Source organism: Lepidochelys kempii, chromosome 14, assembly GCF_965140285.1.
Source record: "Lepidochelys kempii isolate rLepKem1 chromosome 14, rLepKem1.hap1, whole genome shotgun sequence".
Lineage (NCBI taxonomy): Eukaryota > Metazoa > Chordata > Testudines > Cheloniidae > Lepidochelys > Lepidochelys kempii.
Genome location: NC_136393.1, coordinates 33105253 through 33126767, shown reverse-complemented (window position 1 = coordinate 33126767; position 21515 = coordinate 33105253). Strand labels below are relative to the sequence as shown.

General features: G+C 54.1%; 1 protein-coding gene across 10 annotated transcripts in view; it reads left to right on the top strand.

The window, feature by feature from the left end:
* The window catches only part of LOC140898275 (uncharacterized), a 2445793-nt gene that overhangs the window by 1438917 nt on the left and 985361 nt on the right, over positions 1 to 21515 (top strand). The gene's annotated exons all lie outside the window — the stretch shown is intronic.

Here is a 21515-nt window from a genome sequence, read left to right as displayed (position 1 = left end):
ACTGCCCTTTTCCCTGAGCCCCCCCCCTCCCACCGCCTTTCTCCCTGAGCTCCCACTTCATGCCGCCCCTTGCCCCCAAAACACTGCCCTCACCACTCCCTTCTCTCCCCCATCATCCAGTCACTCACACTTATGGCCAGTAAAAAGTGGTGGGCCCTGGTCTCCCCTGTTCTGGCACCCCTGGATGAGAGTGGGAGAGGATGAAGAACTCCTTTCAAATATAACTCCCCCCCACCCTCAGAAAAGCACAATTTGCCAGCAACAGCAAAACATGCACCTTACCAACACGGGCCAGTCGAGCTGTGTTGTGTGTGACATTCCCGTCTTGGGGCGGTTTATGTCTTGGAGAATGTGAACCCTGCAGGCCTGGGTGTTTCTCTGCGTAATGTGACCTCAGTGCTCCTGATGAGAGCCATTGTTTGTAAATGTTTCAGTAGCAGACATATTTATCATTCATGTACAGACAGACATTTATTCACAATTAGAACTGGTCAAAAATAGGGTGGGTGGAGAGGGTCATGAAAATTGAAGAAACCACTCCCCCCCCCATATTCTTCCAACTTATTTGGAAATGTTTTTAATGATCAAATTTTTGTTTCTTTTGGTGGGAAAAACTCCACGTTCTCTCTCAAGTGGGCAGAGAAATCCAAAATGTTTTTTTTAAAGAGGTAACTTTTTTCAAATGATCAATGTAATCCAAAGTGGCATTTTTAGTTCAAAGGTTGCATTGTCAGTGTAAAACCCTTTTGAACCAGCTCTGTTACTGTATAACAAGATGAGTTTATTTTTCATGATGCATTGTTTGGGCCAGGTTCCAAGTGGCATTTCAGTTTTTGCACAGCTCTTCTCTTCTTGCATCTGCACCTCTCATAAGCCGTGGCCTTAATCTTGGGCCTGGAAACACTTACGTGCACGTTTAACTTTAATTACTGCTGTGAATAATTCCATTTCAATGGGACAACTCTGAGATCGGCTTTACACTACGGCCCTATATCGGTGTACCTATGTCATTTATTTAATTTTCTTCCTTTTATATGTGAAAGTTCTTGAGAGGTTAAAGCAGGTAAAATACATGAACAGGTTCGGACAGTCCGAGTTTGTCTGTGCAAAGTGACAGCAGAGATGTGGGATCTGCTCGTTGTCTATAAGTCTCTCAGGGTTACCCAGGATAACTTTGGGGATCTCTGTCTTGCATCGGGAATGTTCCCTGAAAGTGTCCAAACAGCTCAGAGCTACAGAACCATTCCCTGGATCCATTCTTCTAGCTGTCTTCCCCAGAAAGCAGTCTGGCAAGTGTTCCTGTCAGCTCATTGCTAAGTTATCTGTCAAAACACTAGAGTTTTCAGGTGCCTAAGTAGCCCCTGGAATCATGGTGAAATTATCCTCCCCGCCACCACCAAAATTGGAAATGGTGCCCCGGAGTGCACGGTACCCTACCGTGCTTCCCCCATAGGAACTGCATGAACAGGCAACTCTGCAAGTTCTCTGCATGCCTCTGCAAGTGACCCCCATGCCTCTCCATTTCCTTGGCCACATGGATCCTGTCCCCATGCCGGCGGTGAATCCAGAAAAAGAGGGAAAAGCTCACCACTGCGACCACCTGAGGGCGGTGTTGGGTTGAGATCAGCTGGTCAAAGCAGGCAATAGGGACAGAATCTGAGACTTGAAGCTCCTCGAGCGACCTCTGAACTTTCTAGACCTGCCCTTCAATCAGACACAGCGATTGTAAAGTTGAATGTGATAGTAACTAGACCCATTTTAAACCCTTCACCACACAAGACAAAGCCCGTAGGATTCATCATGAACTATTTATTTCTCCTCCCCTGGCTCCATGCAGCCACCAGCCACCTTGAAGCTTTCTCTTGTCTCTCCCAGGCTGGGCTCACTTGATTGCAGGAGATCAGCGGAGGGTCCAGCTTTGCTCTTTCGCTTCCATTCTTCACGTCTTTGGGTGGCTGCATTGGCAACTGAGCAGCCTAATGGAAACACTGAGTCCTCTGTCTCGGCAGGCAGGCCCAGCCGCCAAAGCCAAAGCCTCCCTGAGAACAGGGGGAGGTTCGCCTGAACTCTCAGGAGTGGAGGCTGGGCCCATAGGGTAGGGATACCATATTTGAACTTTCAAAAAAGAGGACACTCCGGGGGGGGGGGGGGAGAATGGTAGCCCTGCCACCTATCTACTCCCTCCCACTTCCTGCCCCCTGACTGCCCCCCACACAACCGCCAACCCATCCAACCCCCCTGCTCCTTGTCCCCTGATCGCCCCCTCCCAGGACCCTGCCCTCTATCTAAGCCTTCCTACTCCCTGTCTCCAACTGCCCCCTCCTTAGACCCCTCCACCCTAACTGCCCCCCTAGAACTCCAGCCCCTACCTTTCCACTGTCTGCCCTGCCCCCTATCCACACCCCCACCCCCTGACAGACCCCCGGCTCTCCCACACCCATCCAACCACTCCCTGTCCCCTGACTGCCCCCGCAGAACCCCCAACCCATCTAATCCCCCCTGCTCCCTGCCCCTGACTCCCCCCCGAACCTCTGCCCCGTCCAACCCCTCCCGCTCCCTGTCCCTTGACTCCCCCGACACCCTTTTCATATGCCCACCCCCTGACAGGCTCCCCCCAGAACCCCTCATCCATCCAACCCCTCCTGCTCCCTGTCTCCTGACTGTCCCTTGGGACCCCATGCCCCTTCTCCAGCCCCCCCGGCCCCCGTACCCTGCTGCTCAGAGCAGTGTGTCTGGGGTGCGGAGCCAGACACAGTGCCGTGCTCCCCCACAGAGCGCGCAGCTCCCCCTCCGCCCCCAGAGTGCTGCATTGGGAGGGAAATCCCGGCCCTTTGGAGAGTTTTACCAATTCCTCCCTGAGGGCAATTTAAAACACAAAAAGCCGGACATGTCCGGGAAACTCCGGACGCATGGTAACCCGACCACAGGGACTTCAGGATCTGCAGCTGCTGCCACCTGTATGGTGAATCCTCGGACTCGTCACCAAACAGCTCTTCCCCATTCTGCAACCTGGCCCCATGGTCTGACCGTGCAGGAGAACAGAAACCCTTTGGGACAGCAGGAGAGTCTCCTCAATGCCGCACTCTTCGCATGGCTTCCCGCGGTCATCGTGAAACACGACTACCCTGCCCCCAGGAGTCTCTCAAGGAGCTGCCGGCACAGTCACTGGGCACCCACTCGTAATGGTCTCGGGCAGTGGCATTGCAGAGAGAGCTGAGCAGACCATCCTTCTGTGACTTCCTGAATTGCTGCCAGGACGGATTCTCCTCTGCGCTAGGGAGAGTCCCCGAGGACAAGCAGCTGTGGTGGGGGAGGGGGCAAGACAAACACTCCCCATGAGCCCTTGACTAGCAGGTAAGCAGGACTCTGGGAGCCAAGGCATCGGTGTGTCTTGCTGGGAGAGCAGAGCTGGAGAGCAGAAAAGGGCATTGGAGGAATTGTAGAAAAGTCATTGTCATGGCCGGGTCATGGGCAGCCAGACCTAGTGGTCAGAGGCAGAGTCCACACTCACAAGACAGGAGTCGAGAGTCAGCTGGGTCAGGACACTGGAAGAGCAGAAGCAAAAGACCAAATTGTGTTCAGAACCTCAAGTCAGGTGAGTCACCCTGAGTCCAGATACCAGGAAATCAAGCCTGGGGAGTGGGAGCAGGAACAGCCAACACACGGTCCAGAGCCGGGGAGGTTCTCGGCTGTTCAGACAGCTTCTTGTTCCTGCTGCTGGTTTAAGGAGGTCCCGGGGGCCGATTAGCTGCTCTGGGACTCTGCCAATAGGAGCTTCAAACTGGGTCTGGACTTCGTCAGTCCTAGGTAAGCAGTTTTTCGTAGGCTTCCAGGTGGCGTGCTGGAGGGTGGCTGCTCCCAGGAACCCTGCAGACCCGGGTTAATGACCCAGGGGTCAGGACAGTGAGTGATCTCTCCCTGCTCAAACCTCCTGCACGAAACAGTCTCCAGGGTCCCGGGCGCATCCTCTGAGAAGAAAAAAACACAGTCATGAGGACAAATAGGCTATGGAACAGGAGCCCCCTCTTTGTTGCAACAGCCCCAAGTGCCCAGAAGAGTGGACGGTTCTTACCTCCAGGAGATGCCTGGGATCTTCCATCTAAGCCTCAATGGGACCCCTGTTGCTTGGTCTGACAGGAGGAGATCATCTGTCCCCACTGCTCCCTGCGCTGGGCTGGCTGCAGCACACATCTTTTTAAGAGGCTGGGCCAGAGAGATGTTACAATCAGGGTCCAGGCACCCCAGAAGGATAACAGAGGGTCTGAAACCAGAAGACGAAGCAATCAAATCAGCGGATTCGACAGAGAAGTTTTCTACCCTACAGGGACATCAAAGAAGGTCTGTTAGGAAAGCTGAGATGTTAGTCTGGAAACTGCTAAGGCAAAGAGTGTGACTTGTTAAGATTCAGTTTTAGTCACTACAAAGTGTGTTGTGTTTTGTTTCTCTCTTTGAAATTTGTCTCTTTCTCTTGCTTAGTATCACTTAAATCTCTTCTTTGTTACTATACTTCCCAAACCACCTCAGTGTTGTGTGTTCGAGTGAAGTGTGATTCTCCAGCCTACCCAACAGGCTGAGCTGTGCCCTGTCTCTCTGAAGGTAGCGAATAATTTCTGAGCGGTGCTGGGCCCAGAGTCCAAGGGCAGTTCACCAGACATCTTGTGGGAAGCACAAGAAACCAAAGGAGCAGGAGAGATTCCGGCCCCACTGACCCATGGGAAATTCCCACAGAAGAGCCTACCCAGGGCTCTAAACACGGCCACTTTGGGTGTGTACCAGAGTTCACTCACTGCTAGATGCTGGCCAGGCCTTGTGTCATTGCTTTCTCGCTGGGCTAGCAACCCCGCTCATACTCACTCTTGCAGTTTGTTGGCTGGGAACTCAGCCCTCCAACCAGGTGACTGTCCTTTACTCCACTCCTTCCTGGGTCGTGCTCTTTGCAAACAAAGTCCCAAAATGTCTTGAACAGAAACAAGGCCTTCCACCCTCGTGGGGAGTTCTTCCTCAGCCTGATTTCGGTTCGGCCTGCCCTTCTTGGGTTTCTATGGTCTTCTATGTCCCCTTCCTTAGGGACAGTGAGAGAAGCCAGTCCTACCCTGGACTCCAGGGTTTGGCCCAAGGCCATCTCCTGAACAGCTCGCTCTGCTTCTGGACTTTTGCTGCTGTTTTCCCTTGTTTCCCCTCAGGTGGGGCTCACTTGGTCATCAATTTGGCCTAGCCCCAGGCTAGGCAGCCATAGGCCAAGCCACCCTGTTTGATACCCTCCTCCTTTAAATCCGGTCCAGCCCGGCTGACAGGTTTGCTGAGGGGATGGTGAAACCCCATTGCTGATCAGAAGGAGGTCAGAGTCTGTTCCCTACGAGCTGAAGGTCCGTTTGTCCTGCTGCGGCAAGTGGAGCTGGAGAGCGGAGATGTTAGGTGAAAGAGACTGCATGATGGAGTTGGAGACTGAGGGACGGGAGCCTCCTCCCAGAAACGCTCCCAGGAGAACAGGTTTGAGGAGGAGTTCTCTGGGGAGCCTCCTGCTTGGAAAAAAAAAGGGTGGCACACTGATGAAGATGTCTCTGTCCCAGGGATGGGGGAAGCTCCCACCCAGGCTATGCAGCAGGGATCCCATTTCTCCCCCAAGAAACCCATTTTGCCCAAAGAAGTCAATGGCTCTTACCTCCAAGAGGGAGTGGGCTCTTCCCTCTAGGCCTCTTTGAGAACTACTACTGCTTGCACCCATCTGGGAGGCTGTCACACACCCCAGGACCTAGAAGACACGGGGGGAGGAGGCTCCTCTTCATGTCAGACTCTGAGAGCCCAGAGAAGGGCCAAAGGAAGAATAAAGGGCAGGAGATGAAGCTAGCCCGGAGCCTCTGTCCCATCCTCACCTCCTCAAAGGTGGAGCTTCCTGAGCTTCAGTTGGGCAGACAGTCTGTAGCCCTGACGCAAAGGTCCTTCTGCGCCATATGGGGCAGGAAGATCTCTGCCTGGGAGCATGGGAAATGGGATGGGGGTGAGATCAAGGAAAGAGGGGAGGGATATGGGTGTGAGGGAAAGAGCTCCTGCCCCAGATGAAGGTATCTGGGGGGCCGTGGGAAGGACACAGCTCCACAGAGAGGGGAGAGAGTTCCTGTGAGTGCCAGGGGCCTCCATTTCTGCTTCCACTAGTCCCCCATTTATAGTGAGACACAGCAGTACCTGCAGCAGGGAGCGGGACTTGCTGAACAGGGAGGGGAACCTTGAAGAGCATCAGATGAGCCACAGCCCTTGCAGCGCCTCGGGCATCTGGTGCAAGTGCCGAATCATGTGAAGCTGGCCCATGACCTTGGCTGTGACATCCTCATGCTGCAGGGGAACGAGAACATGTCAGAGACTGAGACACTCCCCAGGAATCAGGGAGGATGAAGGGCACCTGGAACCAGCACCATCATTTCCACGCAGCAGCTGCTCATGTCTGAGTGGTAGATTCACCCTCCTGACCCCCAGGATGGAGGCTTGCTGTCCTCTCTAGTGACCTTCAGTGCCAAACCCCCTCCTTGTAGGGTGAGCTCCTGCCACTTCCCCATCAGTGCCCCTGACAGCTGTTCCACCTCCAACCCACCTGGGGACACCGCTCAAGTTCGGAGGACCCTCTCTTCCACCCCTACCTCCATCCCCACCCAGGTAGGGCAGGGAGGGGGCTCTAGAAGGGTGGCGGGGGGTGGGAGGGATTCTGGCAGCAGTGAAGTGGAATGGGGAGAGCTTGAGACCTTTCCCCAAGACACCCCAGTGACAAAACCTGAAACCACAGGATGGCAGCCCTGGTGAATGGGGCAGGTCAGCAGCCCCTGACGACTGAATCCTCCCAATCTCTCGAGAGCGGGTCAGGCCCTACCAGCAGCAAGACCAGCTTTCCACACCCATGTGCCTCAGTCAGTCACCATCACCAGTCAGTCCTTGGCCTCCCAGGATGCCAGGGATGGGAGCAACTCTCGATGGTGGCTGGGGTGACATGGACACTAGGCCATGGGGAAATGGGTGCAGCTCTGTGGGGCAGGAAAGGTTCCCAGAGGGCACTTAGGGGACTCTCCTGTCCTTCCCAGGAGTGATAGCAGAGCACCACATCCTAAGAACAGAAGTCCATGAAGGCCAGAAGTCCCCACTAGGCTCCTTGCTACCAGGCCAGCAAATGGCGAGAGGATGGGAATGAGGCCCTGGGTCCCACCCCAAGCTTCTGAGTCAATTGCAGCTGCTTACCGTGTCCCCCATCAGTTGCTGGGCTTCCCCCAGGAGGGAGTAGACCAGCACCAGCCCAGCCTGGCTGACACGCAGCAGGGGGTCGTGGATGGCCAGCAATGCTGTCTGTACGAAGGATCTTCTCTGCCCGACGGAGAAGAATTTTTCAAAGACCTAAAACCAAGAGGACATGAGGCTCGAGTAGATTGCCCAGAGCCAGCCTCCAAGTCCTGGCGGTACAATGGCGTCTAGTGCCCGAAAGGGCGGGGAAGAGAGCTGCTGTGGCCAAGGCAGTTCATTCCCCAGGAGGCTTTCAGGGTCCCAGGGCTCATGGAAGCCCCTTTATTAAAAGGTCGCAGATGCTGAGGGACCAAAGCCTCCAGTGGCTCTTTCGGGAAGGCAATTTATGGCAGGGGCCAGGATGGGCTGGAAATGGATCTCTAATGTGTGTGAGCAGGCCCACTCTGCGGTGCAGGGCACAGAGACGACAGGGGACTCTGTCTTGCTTCCAGCAGAGAGATCTCCTGCACCTCAGCGGCTAGAGGAGTGTGCGTGTGTTGTTGAGGGGAGGAGGGGGTTGGAGCTGACAGACCAAAGGTCTCTTCCCCGCAGCTTAGTGATTTCTCTCCTCGCTGGGAATGGCCTCTGCAGCTCCTTGGTTTCTTCAAGGGGAATCCAACCTGCAGCCTGACAAGAACAAGGAGACTCCTGGCCCAGTCCCAGTGTGGGACCTTTGGCACCAGCGTGTCCCACTGGTTGCTGGATGAGGAACTGTGAGCTGGAAATAAGGAGCAGGCTCTTTTCCTGTCTTCAGGAGGCCTCCACTGCAGGGAACCCAGCCAGCTACACTCCCTGAGCTGTGTCATGCCCTGGCACAGTGCCCTTACCTCCCCCACTCTGGCTGTATTCTTGTAGCCTAAGAGCCTTCTGTCCTGGTGCCAGTCATAGCACCAGAGATCCTCCACGTCATGTATGGTCAGACCTGGAAGAGAGAGAGAGAGAGAGAGCGACTTTTCTCCTCATTCTGGTTGCAGTTTCTGTGTCCTTCCAATCCCATTGGTGGCTGCACAGTGGAATGGAGAAGAACAGAGGCAGAGAGAGACTTGTCCTCCGGCTGGGGTCAGTCTGAGAGAAATGGTCTAGGGTCCCATTATCAACATATGGTCACTCTCAGTCCCCTATTGGGTTCCGTGTCCCAGCTGGGTTCCTTACCCTTCTGTTGGAGCAGCAGTTGGTAGAGCCGGTAAGTCCCCTCCCTGGCCTGCCGGCTGATGTCCTTGTCTGGATCGCTGACAAATAGAGCCAGCTGGGCCACATGGCGACCCATCTGAGGGAACTCGGCTGAGATCTAATGGAAGAGAGAGCAGAGGGGACTCCATCAGCATTTTCCTCTCAGCTCCCTGTCTGCCCTGGGCCAGAGGGCTCCTTCCCCTTAGCCCCTCTACAGGAGATGCTGGGGGAGAGGAGCTTGAGATCGAACCTTCATTTGCTCTGCTGCCAAGGGAGCCCGGGATGCCAAGCAGGGGCTGGAGCATGGTCCCCTTAAAGGCCCAGGGTCAACACTGAACCAGGACAAGAAGAACTTGACTCAAGCTAGCTCAGTCCTGCTCTGACTCTGCCTCCCCATGAAGAACCCTCCTAAGCCACAGCCCCGGCAGCAGCAGCAGATCCTGCAGCCCGCTGGAGCCAGCCCGCCTCCGCCTGGAGCCAGCAAGCTGGGCTCGGAGCTCACTTACGTCAAACTCAGGGAGAGTGACTGTGTATCTCAGCAGGGCTGTGCTGCTCCTGATGGCCCTGGCTCGCTCCTGCGACACCCTGGACACGACCCAGAGGTTGACATGCTGTGGGGAAAGGAGGCAGGTCAGACTCAGTGGCCAGCTGCTCCTGCTTTACAAATGAGCCCCCCACGCCTCCAGCCCCAGGGGCCTGAGACATTCTGCGCAGGGGGAAATAGCTGAGTCCTTGATGGCAGAGCTTTAGAAGGGGATTCTTTCCCCCAGGATGCAGCTTGTACCCTTCAGGTCACAACTTCTCCGCATCTCTCTAGATTGGGACAATCTAGGGGCTGGTCCCATCCTCCCAGAATTCCTGATTCCTGAACAGTTCACCAGAAAGAAGACTGAACCCTCGGCCCTTCCCTGCTATGCAAATCCTTGGGGGGAAGTAGGGAGTGACTGAGAGCACAATCCCCCCAGGAATTTCAGAGCAGATCAGAGGGAAGGGCTGATTCCCTGGGGCCCTCCTGTTTCTCTAGGAAGGAGCATGTGCCTCTTCTCTGAGAAGTAGCTCCCTAATCTCATGGGCTCTGTGTGTTGGAGGGGAGGGGGAAGGGTGGATTTTCAGACTCTCTCTCCCCAAGACAGCCAGGAGCCCTGTGCTTAGTGCTCAGCAGAACCAGGCAGAGCTCTGGCTTGGAGTCCCAGCTCCTTCCTCTGTTCCTCAAGAAGGAAGGACCTGACACTACATTGCACTGACCCACCAACCAAGGACGGCCCACTGGGGACCCAGCTAGGAGGACAGAGTAGAAAATGGATCTTCCAGTTTCTCCTTACCAGTCCCCCAAAGAGTTACGGTGAAATGGGGCTCACCTCCAAGATGAAGTGGAGCCTGTCTGTGTCTGGGGACTCTGCCAGCAGGTTCCCCAGCATGGCATCCAGGACCTCTGCGATGACTTTCTGCAGAGTCTGCAAAGCATGGGTCAGAGTTAGGGAACCTGGGCCTACACCTGCCACAGGATGGGAAGAGGGGTCTCTGGGAAGCACTGGGGAGACTCCCAAACACATCTCCTGGCCTCTCTCCTTCACATCCCACTGCAGGCAATTTGCAAGAATTGATGACCCCTGGACCTTTAATCCATGAGCTTAGCAGGTCTCTGCAGAGGGCCTTGTAGGCAGAAGAGTAGGAAACAGCCAAGTTGCTATGGATGGAACCTGGGCTTCTGGGCCAAACACGGCTTAGGAAAGAAAGAAAGAAAGAAAGAAAGAAAGAAAGAAAGAAAGAAAGAAAGAAAGAAAGAAAGAAAGAAAAATCCCCCAGGGAGGGGTAATCTCTTCCCTGCTGGAGGGAAGGATCCAAGCCTGCAGCTTGTTCCATCTCCACTACCCCACCCCTAAATCTGGAGCTCCAGCGAATCAAGGGAGTAGGGACCAAGGACTACTCTGGAAGAGGAGGAAGATGGAGGAGGAGGTACCTGGATGCTGGTGGTGTCCTTCTCCGTGCCCAGGGTGAAGACGGAGTGAAGGGCAGCTCGCAAGAGGTGGGTCTCTAGGGCTGGCTCCAGGGCAGGTTTCATGGTGCTGGCAAGAGAGAGGAGCTGCTATTAGACTGTGCAGTACTGGGTGGGACTGTCGCCAAGACAGACACCAAGCCACAGGGATAGAGGCACAGTCTGGCGAGAATGGAAACTGAGGCACTTCGCTAGGGAATGACAAGGCCAAGGTGTCCCAGACAGACAGTGGCAGGACAGGAATAGCTGCTGTTCCCTGGAGCCTGCTGCCCCTCCTGTATCGGAGCCTGCGAGTGAGCCCCTCCCCAAGGCCCCTGTCATGTTATGGGAGTGAAAAGAAGAGCCCTGCCAGGAGAGAGTGACCCTCCCCACCCCACCATCTCTGCCAGAGGCGCCACTCTTGGGAGGTGACTTGGGAGGGACAGTGATGGTGACTCCCAGCCTTGGGCCTGAGCAGCACTGGGGTGAGGGGAGCCGGCAGGGTGGGGGGGTGGGGCTGTCTCAGTACCAGAGGTAGCCCACTGCAGCCAGGGAGTGGGCGAGGACGGCGCTGGGTGACGAGTCATCGGGAAGCTCCTCGATGAGCTCCTGTGAGACGTGAAAGAGACAAAGGAGCGTGTGAGATTCAGGCCCGACTGATGCCTCCCAGTGAGGAGATGACACAGCCAGTGCCCCACATGGCCAGCAGGATCCCCCACCACCTCCCGCTCCTCCAATTCCTTCCTGCCCATCCGACTTGTCCCCCTTCTCGGATTCCTGCCCAGCTCACTCCCAATCCCCTTCTCTCCTCCTCCCTGTCAAAACTGCCCCCATTCAGCCCCATCCCGACGACTGAGCTGGGACCATGAGATTCCTTGTCCCCCACTCTCAGCTGCCCCCCAGCCCCACAATTCTCCCCCTCCCTCCAGCTGCCGTATGGCGTGTCTCACTCACCACGATCCTCTTCACCACAGCCGCCTTGCAGCAGCGCGGCTCCAGCGTGTCCTCCCCTCTCTCCCGTGCAGCCAGACATGCGGGGTAGATGGCCTGAAGGAACAGGAGCTGCTGCCCCTCATCCTGTACCCACCGGGAGTGGGGTATAGCGAGAGACAACCTGTTAATGAGGGACCTTCCTGCCCCACCCACACCAGCTCCAGGGCTCAGGCCTCAATGGGGGATTGTGGGGACCCGCCTATTGTCCAAATCCCCCACCACTCCTACACAAGCAGGATCAGGAACTGGGACAGTGCCTGTGGGGGGAGATGACTTTGGCTGTTGTGGGACACCCCCATCTTGGGGGTCCCACATCATGGATGTAAAAGGGTCCCATTGGGGGTGGTGGATCAGGAGGCACAAGACCCTCGGCAGGGGGTGGGGATCCTGGGAAGGGACAGGACAATCTTGGTTCCAGCCCAGTGGGGAACATTTGTACCTTATCTCTGCACTGGAGCTGCTCTCGGATGACCTTGAGAGCAGCTTCATCTTTGGCCACGTCCACCCCTTCCTCCTGCTCCGAATCCAGGGGGGTCCCTGCACCAGGGAGGGAAGGACAGGGGCGTGGTGGGCAGAGCAGGATTCAAGACCCCCCTTCCCACCTCAGGCACCCAGGGCAGATGGGGCCCCAAACCTCCCTCTCAGGGATGCCTTCAGCCCCCAACAGCTGCAGAAGCCCAGAGAAGAACCCCCCCTCCACTGGCCAGGACTCCAGGGGAGGTGCCGATTCCCCCGGCCCTGGAGCAGCAAGGACCAAAGTGGCAGCAGCTCTTCACGCCCCCACCCCCAGGTCCCCGTGCGGAAGGGGCAGCTGTGTGATGGCTGCTGCTGTCCGTGGGGTTCGCGGGGCTCAGGCCAGACACATGGGCTGGGACCCCCCCCCCCCGTATCCCTGGGAGAGCATCTGGGCCCAGGGTGTTCACATCCCGTCCTCAGCCCTCCCTCAGCCCAGCCAGGCTCCTCACCTGGAACAAAGCAGTGGCCTCCATTGGCCTGGCTGCTGCCAGATGCCCAGGTGCTGCCGCTGTCCCAGGCTGAGCTGCCGGTGCTGGGACAGGGACCTTCCCCCTCCTGGCCTGCAGGGGCTGGAAGGTCCTCAGAGACCGGGCAGGGCGATGCCTCCTGATGGGAACGAGGTCTGGGCTCCTGGGGCCGCTGCTGCCCACACAACAAGCCCCAGAGCCACCCTGCCCGGCGCCCCTCCTGGGCTGGGTCCTGTCTGCGAAACCGCAGCCTGGGCCAGCTCGATTGGGGCCTGGTCGGGGCCTCTCCCAGCTCGGCGCCTGCGCCGGGAGCCGGGGTCCTTTTCCAGAAGGCCGGGCACTTCCGCCGTCTGGCCTGGACGGGAGCTGCTTCCCCGCCAGCAGGGATGCAGGGGTTGCTCTGCCCCTTGGGAAGACGGCAGCTGCTTCCCTCAGGCTCTGGGGCCACCTGCAGAGCCTTCCTCCGCAACATCCGCAGGAGCCTGGCCATCCTGGAACTGAGCGGGGAGCAGGGGTGAGACTGGGCTCAAGGCAGCCTTTCACTCCTGGGCCTTTTCCGTCCCTCCTCCTCCCTCCTCCAACCACAGCTGCCCCCTCTGCCCGCACAGGAGTGCAGGGAATGCCATCTACACACACGGGCAGGAGTTCATTGCATGATCCGCTCCCAACGTTCCCCCTCGTAATCCCTGCTGCTGCAATAGCCAGGAAGTCTCATCCTTTTCCAGCAATGCGGTCAGTCCCAAAGACCATCGGTTACTCTGGAGAAGCAGTCCCCTCCTGTCGTCCCAGGCCACTCTCCCACCCAGGCTAGAGAAGGAACAGAAGCCAGGAGTCCGGACTTCTCCTGGGAAATCATTCCTCACATCAAAGTCACAAAGGCCCTCGGCACAGGAAGCACAGAGCCCTCCTCATTCCCCATTGATTTCCAGGCTCAGCAGCTCACAGGGTCTGGCTCACCTCAGAGACTCTCAGCCTGGGGAAGGGTTGGGAGGGAAGGGCTGGGAGGGGAAGGGCTGGGAAGCCCCATTGCTGGAACCTTTCCAAACACACTGGAGACGGCTCTGGAGAAGCCCCTGCCTGGCCTAAGAGTGAGGGGCTCTTGGGGGCTGTTTGCAAATGAAATCCCCCTTTGGAGATAGTCTCTCCCCCAGACAGAGAGGGGAACACACCGAGGAACCCGAATGCCACTCACGTGCTCTCAGTGATGGTACAATGGATGGCGGATTCACCCTCCTCCTCACTCTCCAAGCCCAAGGCAGGCTGGAGAGGGTGGTGACCTCAGGAGTTACCCTGCCCAGCCAGCAGGCAGGGTGATGACACGAGGGCGATCGACTGGCTGTGAAAACAAGAGTCTGTCTGATTGCCAAGGGACGGAGAAACTCAGCCAGCAGCAGGGGGTGCAGAACACGGCCCTAGGGCGGAGGTGACAGCGCCTCCGGGATCCTGACATCCCAGCACTTTACTCACCTTCCTGGAGCCTCCCAAACCCACTGGGCTGTAGCCATGGGACCCCAACCCTACTGACGGCAAACGGGCCTCAGCTGCGACCACAGGGTCACACCGAGTGTCAGAGCCATGGATGGACCCCTTCACTGACCACTGCCGCACACTCCCTCCCACAGCTGGCAATTGCAACCAGGCCCTAATGTCTGGTCCCCCTGCCTTTGAGAGAGAGTGTCACTCCTGCTTCCATTGCTGCCTCTTGATCTGTGGGACTTTGGGCAAGTTGCTCCCCCTCTCTATGGCTCTCTGGGACTCACATTCCTGAATGGGCTTTATAGAAGACAATGGTTAAAGTTTGGCCCCAACTAGTTCTTGTTTCTCGAGACTATCCATTTTAGCAAAGTTTAGAGTTCTTGACATTCAACACCTGGAAACATCCCTTTCTCCTTCGCAGATGGCCTTAACAACCATTATCTCACCCAGGCTTCCTGCTGCCTGGAGTTAGAGAATTGACCCTGTTCCCATTGGACCTACCCAAGGTGTCACACAGCGAAGCGGTGACGGAGCCAGAAAGAGAAGACAACTGTCCTGATTCCTGTTCTAACTAACAGACAACAACCCCCCAGAGGCAGGGATAAGGCCCAGGAAATAAGGGGTGAACATTTTCATGGAAACCTTTTTCTGTCAGAAAATCCATTCAAACGAAACCACTTTGTTTCTTGAAATCATAACAAGTAGGATGAAAATTCTTTGCAAAAATATCTATTTGCAAAACAAGAGCATCTCCTGTCCGTCACAGTGCATTCAACTGTCTCATCATACACAAAGGGGAGACACTATGCTCTAGAAAATTGGATGAGATGCTTCACTCTGAGCTAAGTAGTTGCTGCTTTTCACAATTCCAAAACAATAAAATACAAATCAAATTGAATATTAGGTTATAATCTGATATGGCTCAGTGTGATAGGACACCCCCCAGTCTGCACTGCTCCGAGTGACACTGTTCAGTGGATCCCCAGCATCCACCCATGGTGAGGTAAGTGGGAGAGGATTGTTATTCATTCTTGACAGAAGGAGAAACGAAGGCTGAGAAAGGAGCAGGGACTTGTCTTAGCTGATGCAGCCAGTCAGTAGCAGAATTGCTCTCAAATGAGCTACAGACCAACAATTGTTCATAGTAATTATTCAGCAATTATTTCAGAAGAACTGGAATGTTCGAGAGGATCATGAACTGCTCCGAGACAATGAATGGAGAGCAGCATCCACATTGGTCAAACGTATAACTGATTGTGACTTATTTGCTTGGTCATAAAAGAGAACAACAAAGACCAGAGTTTCCTCCCTGTCAATAGCCCCCTCCTCAGCCAATCAAGGTTGAGACTTTGAGGGGTGGGAGGCTAAGGGTTCTCATTAAATAGCCCAAAGAATGGCCCCGGTCACCACCGAGGGGATCACTCTCGGAGCACTAGTCCAGTCTCACCTCTCTGTGAGGGCCTCCCACAACCCCCCCGGACCCCGCTCCACACACAGAGCTCCTGGTGGGGGGAGGAGAGCAGAGGAAAAGGACAAAGGAAGCAAGAAGAGAAAGGTAGGAGGGACAGAGGAAAAGGGAAAACAAAAAGGAGAAACCCCAATGTCCCCAGTAATTCTAAGGGACAAAATCCTAGGTCGGAAATAAAATACTGCCCCCACAATCTAATGTTTTCCTTTCCTAAAAATCAGCCAGCACCTGATGGATCAGACTGAACAGGTTCCAAACCTCTCCGAGGCTCTTACCTTCTATACAGGGACGTCTGTTTTCGAGCAAATCCACTAAAAGAAAAGGAGAAAACTCCAAAGAGGGTCCTCCTTGCGCTCACGTACGTGCAAGTGAATGCTCTCTCAGTCCTCCAGGAGAGACCTCGAGAAGGAGACGTGCTGAAGCAAAGCCACAGGGATCTCCGAGCTTGCCCCTGTCCTGCACCCCTGTCCTGCCTGGCTGATGTCAAGTTCTCTCTGTGAGGTCATCGCCTCCCCACCACCTTTGTCCAATAGGCTGAGGTCCTGCCAAAGGCTCTTGTGATGTCACTGCCACACCCACCACTCCCCTGCAGTGCTGATATCCTGCCCCTGTCCAGCTACATTGGATGTTTCAGCCGCTTCCCCTGGATCACCCCACTCAATGTCACTTCCTTGTGGGGTGACACCGACTACATAGTAGAACACAGAAGTTCTTCCCCAGGCCGCAATTAGGTTTTCACAAGTTAGTTGACTTTATGGCCAGAAGGAACCATTCGAGCATTTAATCTGATCCCCTGCGTATCCTAAGGCCTCCTGTATGTCAGAAGAGCTGGGCTTTTCTTTTACTCAAACATTTTCCAGAAAGGCATCTAGTCTTTATTCGAAGAGATCAAGAGATGGAGAAGCCATCATTTCTCTTGGTACTTTGTGCCAATGACAAACCACCTGTTAGGATATAGATATTCAGGCCTGTCTGTAAAGGCCTATACTCTAAGAATTTAGGTGTATTCTTATCACTTGGCTAGTGATAGAGGTATAAAAGAAAGAATCAAAATCACTGTCTGCTGGTGTAAGGGCCTTCTCTTACTGTGACAGTCTGAGGCCCTGTTCTTAGGCTAAGGCCTTTGGCTAAGCAGCAGAGGCAGCCATAAACTGGGAAGCGAACGGTCACATCCTCACATTCCAAACTAGTCACATTGAAATAAGGTGCTATTGGGCTGTTAGGCAGTATCAGGACAGGATTGTATTCCTATCACCTCCAGAGAAAGGGAAGTGCCTAGAAAATGTGAAAGGAAACTTAGTTTGATAGCATCCTGTCTGGCAAGAACTCACTTATCAATAGCTGGGATGTGAAATCCTCACTTCTGTATTGTTTTGTCATTATAGTTCCCACTTTGCTGTTGTTTGTCTGTATAATCTCTGTCTGGTTCTGTGATTGTTCCTGTCTGCTGTATAATTAATTTTGCTAGGTGTAAACTAATTGAGGTGGTGGGATATAATTGGTTACATAATCATGTTACAATATGTTAGGATTGGTTAGTTAAATTTCAGGAAAATGATTGGTTAAGGTATAGCTAAGCAGAACTCAAGTTTTACTATATAATCTGTAGTCAATGGGGGGTGTGGGTGTGGGTGGGGGTGGGCATGTGGGTGTGTGAGATGGGAACAGGGAATGGGGGTAAGAAAATTGGAATCATGTTTTGCTAAAGGGGGAAATGGGAACAGGGAATGGGAGTAAGGAAGTTGGAATCATGCTTGGCTAAGGGCAGGAATCGGAACAGGGACATAGGTGTAAGGCTCTGTGGTGTCAGAGCTGGGAAGGAGGATACTAAGGAAGGAAACTGGAATCATGCTTGCTGGAAGTTCACCCCAATAAACATCGAATTGTTTGCACCTTTGGACTTCGGGTATTGTTGCTCTCTGTTCATGTGAGAAGGACCAGGGAAGTAAGTGGGTGAAGGAATAAGCCCCCTAACACCACCCTCTTACAAATCTGGGTCTTATTGTCATTATCCTTTTTCTGATTTCTGCTTCCATCCATGGGGTTTTGTCATGCCTTTCTCTGAGACATAAAAAGAGCCCTTTTATACTCAACATTTTCTCTCCATGAAGTCAAGCAACTCACTTCTCATTCTTCTCTTGTATATACTAAGCAGATTGAGCTTTTTCAATGTCTCATAATAGGGCATCATCCCCATCACTCAGTTATGAATCTTTTCTGCACCCTCTCCAATTGTTTTAACATAATATTCAAAATGTGGACACAAGAACTGGATTCAACATTCCAACATCAGTCTCACCAATGCTCTTTCACTTCCCTTTCCATCCTCACTACTCTATCCAGCCAAGAATGGCTTTCACCTTTTTTAACACAGTTTCACATTGACAGCTCATGTTGAACAGCTTGTCCACTATGACCCCAAAATCCTTTTCAGGGTCACTGCTTTCCAGCGGATTGTCCCCAATTCTGTAGGGTGCCACCTGACTCCTTTGTTACTGGAGGTATGGGGTTGCATTTGGCTTTATTAAAACCTAATTCTTTAGTAAGTATTTTAGAAGAACTAGCCCATTAGAGAGAGAATCGTGAATTACTCCAAGACAATGAATGGAGAAAAGCGGCAAGTGCAATCAAATACATGTTTGGTTACGCCCTATTTCCTTGGTCTTAAAAGAGGGTCACAAGGACCTGAGCCTCCTCCCTCACAATAGCCCCAAACTCCCCCAATCAGCATTGAGACTCTGAGAAGCAGAAAGCTGAGAGTTCTCACCAGATGTCCCGGGTCACCACCGGAGGGAGTCACTCTTAGAGCACTATTCCAGCCACATGTCTTTGGGAGGGCCTCCCGCAATGAGAGTTGGAGTGCAACCCCCCCTCCCTCCCTCCGTCCCCAACTCCACACGCACAGACAGGTCCTGGTGGTGAAAGGAAAGCAGGGGAAAAGGACAAAGATGCAAGAGAAGACGAGAAAGGAGGGAGAGACAGGAAAAGGGAAAACAAAAAGGAGAAACCCCAATGTCCCCAGTAATTCTAAGGGACAAAGTCTTAGGTCGGAAATAAAATGCTGCCCCCGCAATCTAGTGTTTTCCATTCCTAAAAATCAGCCGACACCTGATGGATCAGACTGAACAGGTTCCAAACCTCTCCAAGGCTCTTACCTTCTATACAGGGACGTCTGTTTTCGAGCAAAACCACTAAAAGAAAAGGAGAAAACTCCGAAGAGGGTCCTCCTTGCGCTCACGAATGTGAAAGTGAATGCTCTCTCAGTCCTCTAGGAGAGACCTCGAGAAGGAGACGTGCTGAAGCAAAGCCACAGGGATCTCCGAGGTGGCCCCTGTCCTGCACCCCTGTCCTGCCTGGCTGATGTCAAGATCTCTCTGTGAGGTCATCGCCTCCCTACCACCTTTGTCCAATAGGCTGAGGTCCTGCCAAAGGCCCTTGTGATGTCACTGCCACACCCACCCCTCCCCTGCAGTGCTGATGTCCTGCCCCTGTCCAGCCACATTGGATGTTTGAGCTGCTTCCCCTAGATCACCCCTCTCAATGAGCGTTCATTGTGGGCTCAAGCCGAACACAGTAAAACATCAGAGGCTTCTCCCCATGCTAGGCTCATTTTTCATCAATTAGCAGACTTTATGGACAGAAGAGACCATTAGAGCGTGTCATCTGACCCCCTGCATATCACATGCTTTCTGTAGAGCATAGGAGCTAATTTTTGACTACACACGTTCCAGAAAGGCATCTAGTCTTCATTAGAAGACATCAAGAGGTGGGGAATTCCCACCACTTCCCTTTCTAGTTTCTTCCTTTGGTGATTCGTCCTCACTGTTGAATATGTGTGCCCTCTTTCTAATACGAATTGGTCTCTTTTGAGTTTCCAGCCACTGGGTCTTGTTATGCTTTTCTCTGATAGATTAATGAGCCCTTTAATACCCAATATTTTCTCTCCATGAAGTCACTTCAACACTTCAATGATGTCACCACCCAATCTTTTTTATAATCTAAACAGGCTGAGCTCTTTCAATAGCTCACTAGCATCTGCCAGGAAGGGAGTCCCCACAGAGGGACACCATAATCTCCCAGGGAGGGAAAAGGCTCTCACTGCCATTTCTTAACCTCATGGGGTGTTCTCCTGTTCTGCCAACCCCACCCCTTTTTCAGTATCTCCAGGTGCCTGAGGGAGCAGGAACCAGAGGCCATCCTGCAGCTGGGACAGAGATGGAGGTTGATGACCTACCTGCCTGTAGTGACCATGGTGCAGGACAGCCCTCAGGACATGCGAATGCAGCTCCAGATCTGGGAGCAGCTTCCCTTTGCTGGCACGAGACCTTGCAGGTTGCGGTGGGTGAGACAGGCACTAACTTTTGGAAACCCTCAGTGGGATCAGAGGGTAATGGTTTGTAGAAAGTGGTGTTGGAGAGCTTTACAAAAACTAGACAAGAACGGTGCATGTTGCAGGGCAGCTCCAGCCCCGGTGCTGTCAGTGAGACGTGTCCTCCCAGCCCTGCCTGACGGGTCTTTCTGTTTCAGACCCTCCTTGGAACTGCAAGAAAAGTCCAACCTGTAGAGTTGTGGTTGCAGTGATAGTTGTATGGTCTGCGTTGATTGCTGCCATCATTGCTCTGGCAGGTGAGTTCCCAGCTTCCGCCCCGCTCCCTTCCCCTCCATCTATGATCTCCGCCCATCCCATTCCCCCGTGACCTGCCACACTCACTCTCTCCTCCCGGCCTGTCCGGCTTCTGCCCCTGGGGCAGAGGATTCCTGGGGGATCTTCCTCCCAGACCCCTGCACCTGGGCACTCTCTGTGTCAGGACGATCTGACTGACATTAGCCCCCCCAGCCCATCTCTGAGCACTTTGGACCCAAGTCACCTTTGCCACGTGCCATGAAGCAGTCCCTGACCAGGGTGTCCAGTGGGACAGGATGCAGTGCAACCCTGAGCCCTTTGCCTTCCCTGTGTTACTCTGAGGTTACCAGCTTGGCCTTCCTGGATCTTCAGGTCACGCCTGTGGCCGGGCGGCAGGTGCTGCCGTGTTATTGAAATGAGCCATAGAATTAAGTCAAGACCCCTCCACCAGCGCAGTGTGGAAACCCCCCAATCGCTGAGCTTGGCCATGAAGTGTCCCTTAGCACCATTCACTCCCCCGGGCCGCACAGACAGCGTGTGCTCATGCAGAGGGCGTCTGTTTGCGGTGAACATGAACCCTGTTGTATCCCCCCGTTGTCAGGGGCAGGGCGTGCTGGGGAATGTCGGGGGTGGGATTTCTCTATTGTCCTGGGATCCGATCACTGGGCCCCAGGAGGGTTTAGCAGCTGGCAGAGGGGATTGAATCCAGGTCCGTCTGCATTAGGAATCCTCTGTGCCGATGTCATGACGTCCGTGTAGTTGAATTGGTGCAAACCGCTAAAGCAGACGCACTGCACTGGTGCACAAAGGAGCTTGCCTTGGTGCAGTTTGCTGCAGGAAGTTACCAGAGCGAGCCGCACTGCTCCAGCGCATCTCCAGGAGGTGTTTGCCCTGATGTCACTGCGTCACTGTGATTATACTGGTGCAGATTGCTCGGATACAGATGCGCCCTGAATCCCAGCTCCCTGCTGTAATGGCAGGCTGTTGCAATGGGCAGCATTGGTTCTCGCTGTGTAAGGTGGGAATCTGTGAGCTTAAGGTTGGTTACACACCTGCAGGTGCAGGGAGCTCTGCAGAACATGTGGCATCTGAGCTGGAGATGGATGGTGGAGACAGCCTGTGCCATCAACTGTTAGTCACTGACTTCTCTGCTCAGTTCAGTAGGGCAGGGGTGTGGGCTACCGTGCACTGGACAGTGAAATCTACAGGGTCAGACATGCCTTGTGAGTGAGGTGAACACATGCTCGCTTTCTGATCACCGCTGCCACGTTTCCTAACTCTTCCCAACTTAGAGTGTCTGTTCCTCGCTGAGCGCCAGCCACATGGGAAGGCTTGAAAACCAGCTACCGAGTTACTGTGGTGCAAACAAAAGTGACGTGCTCGAAAACATCTGGAGGGGTTTGAGTCCAACTCCTCTCAACTAGACAGGCCTTTCAAATCCTCTTTGGTGTCACTTATGGGTGACCCCACTGCTGCTCTTTCATGGCTCTGAAAGGGTTACACAGCCGTGAGGGCTTCCAGAAAGTGCCTTTCTTGCTGCTGTGTTTGGGGAGAGAAAAGTCTGCA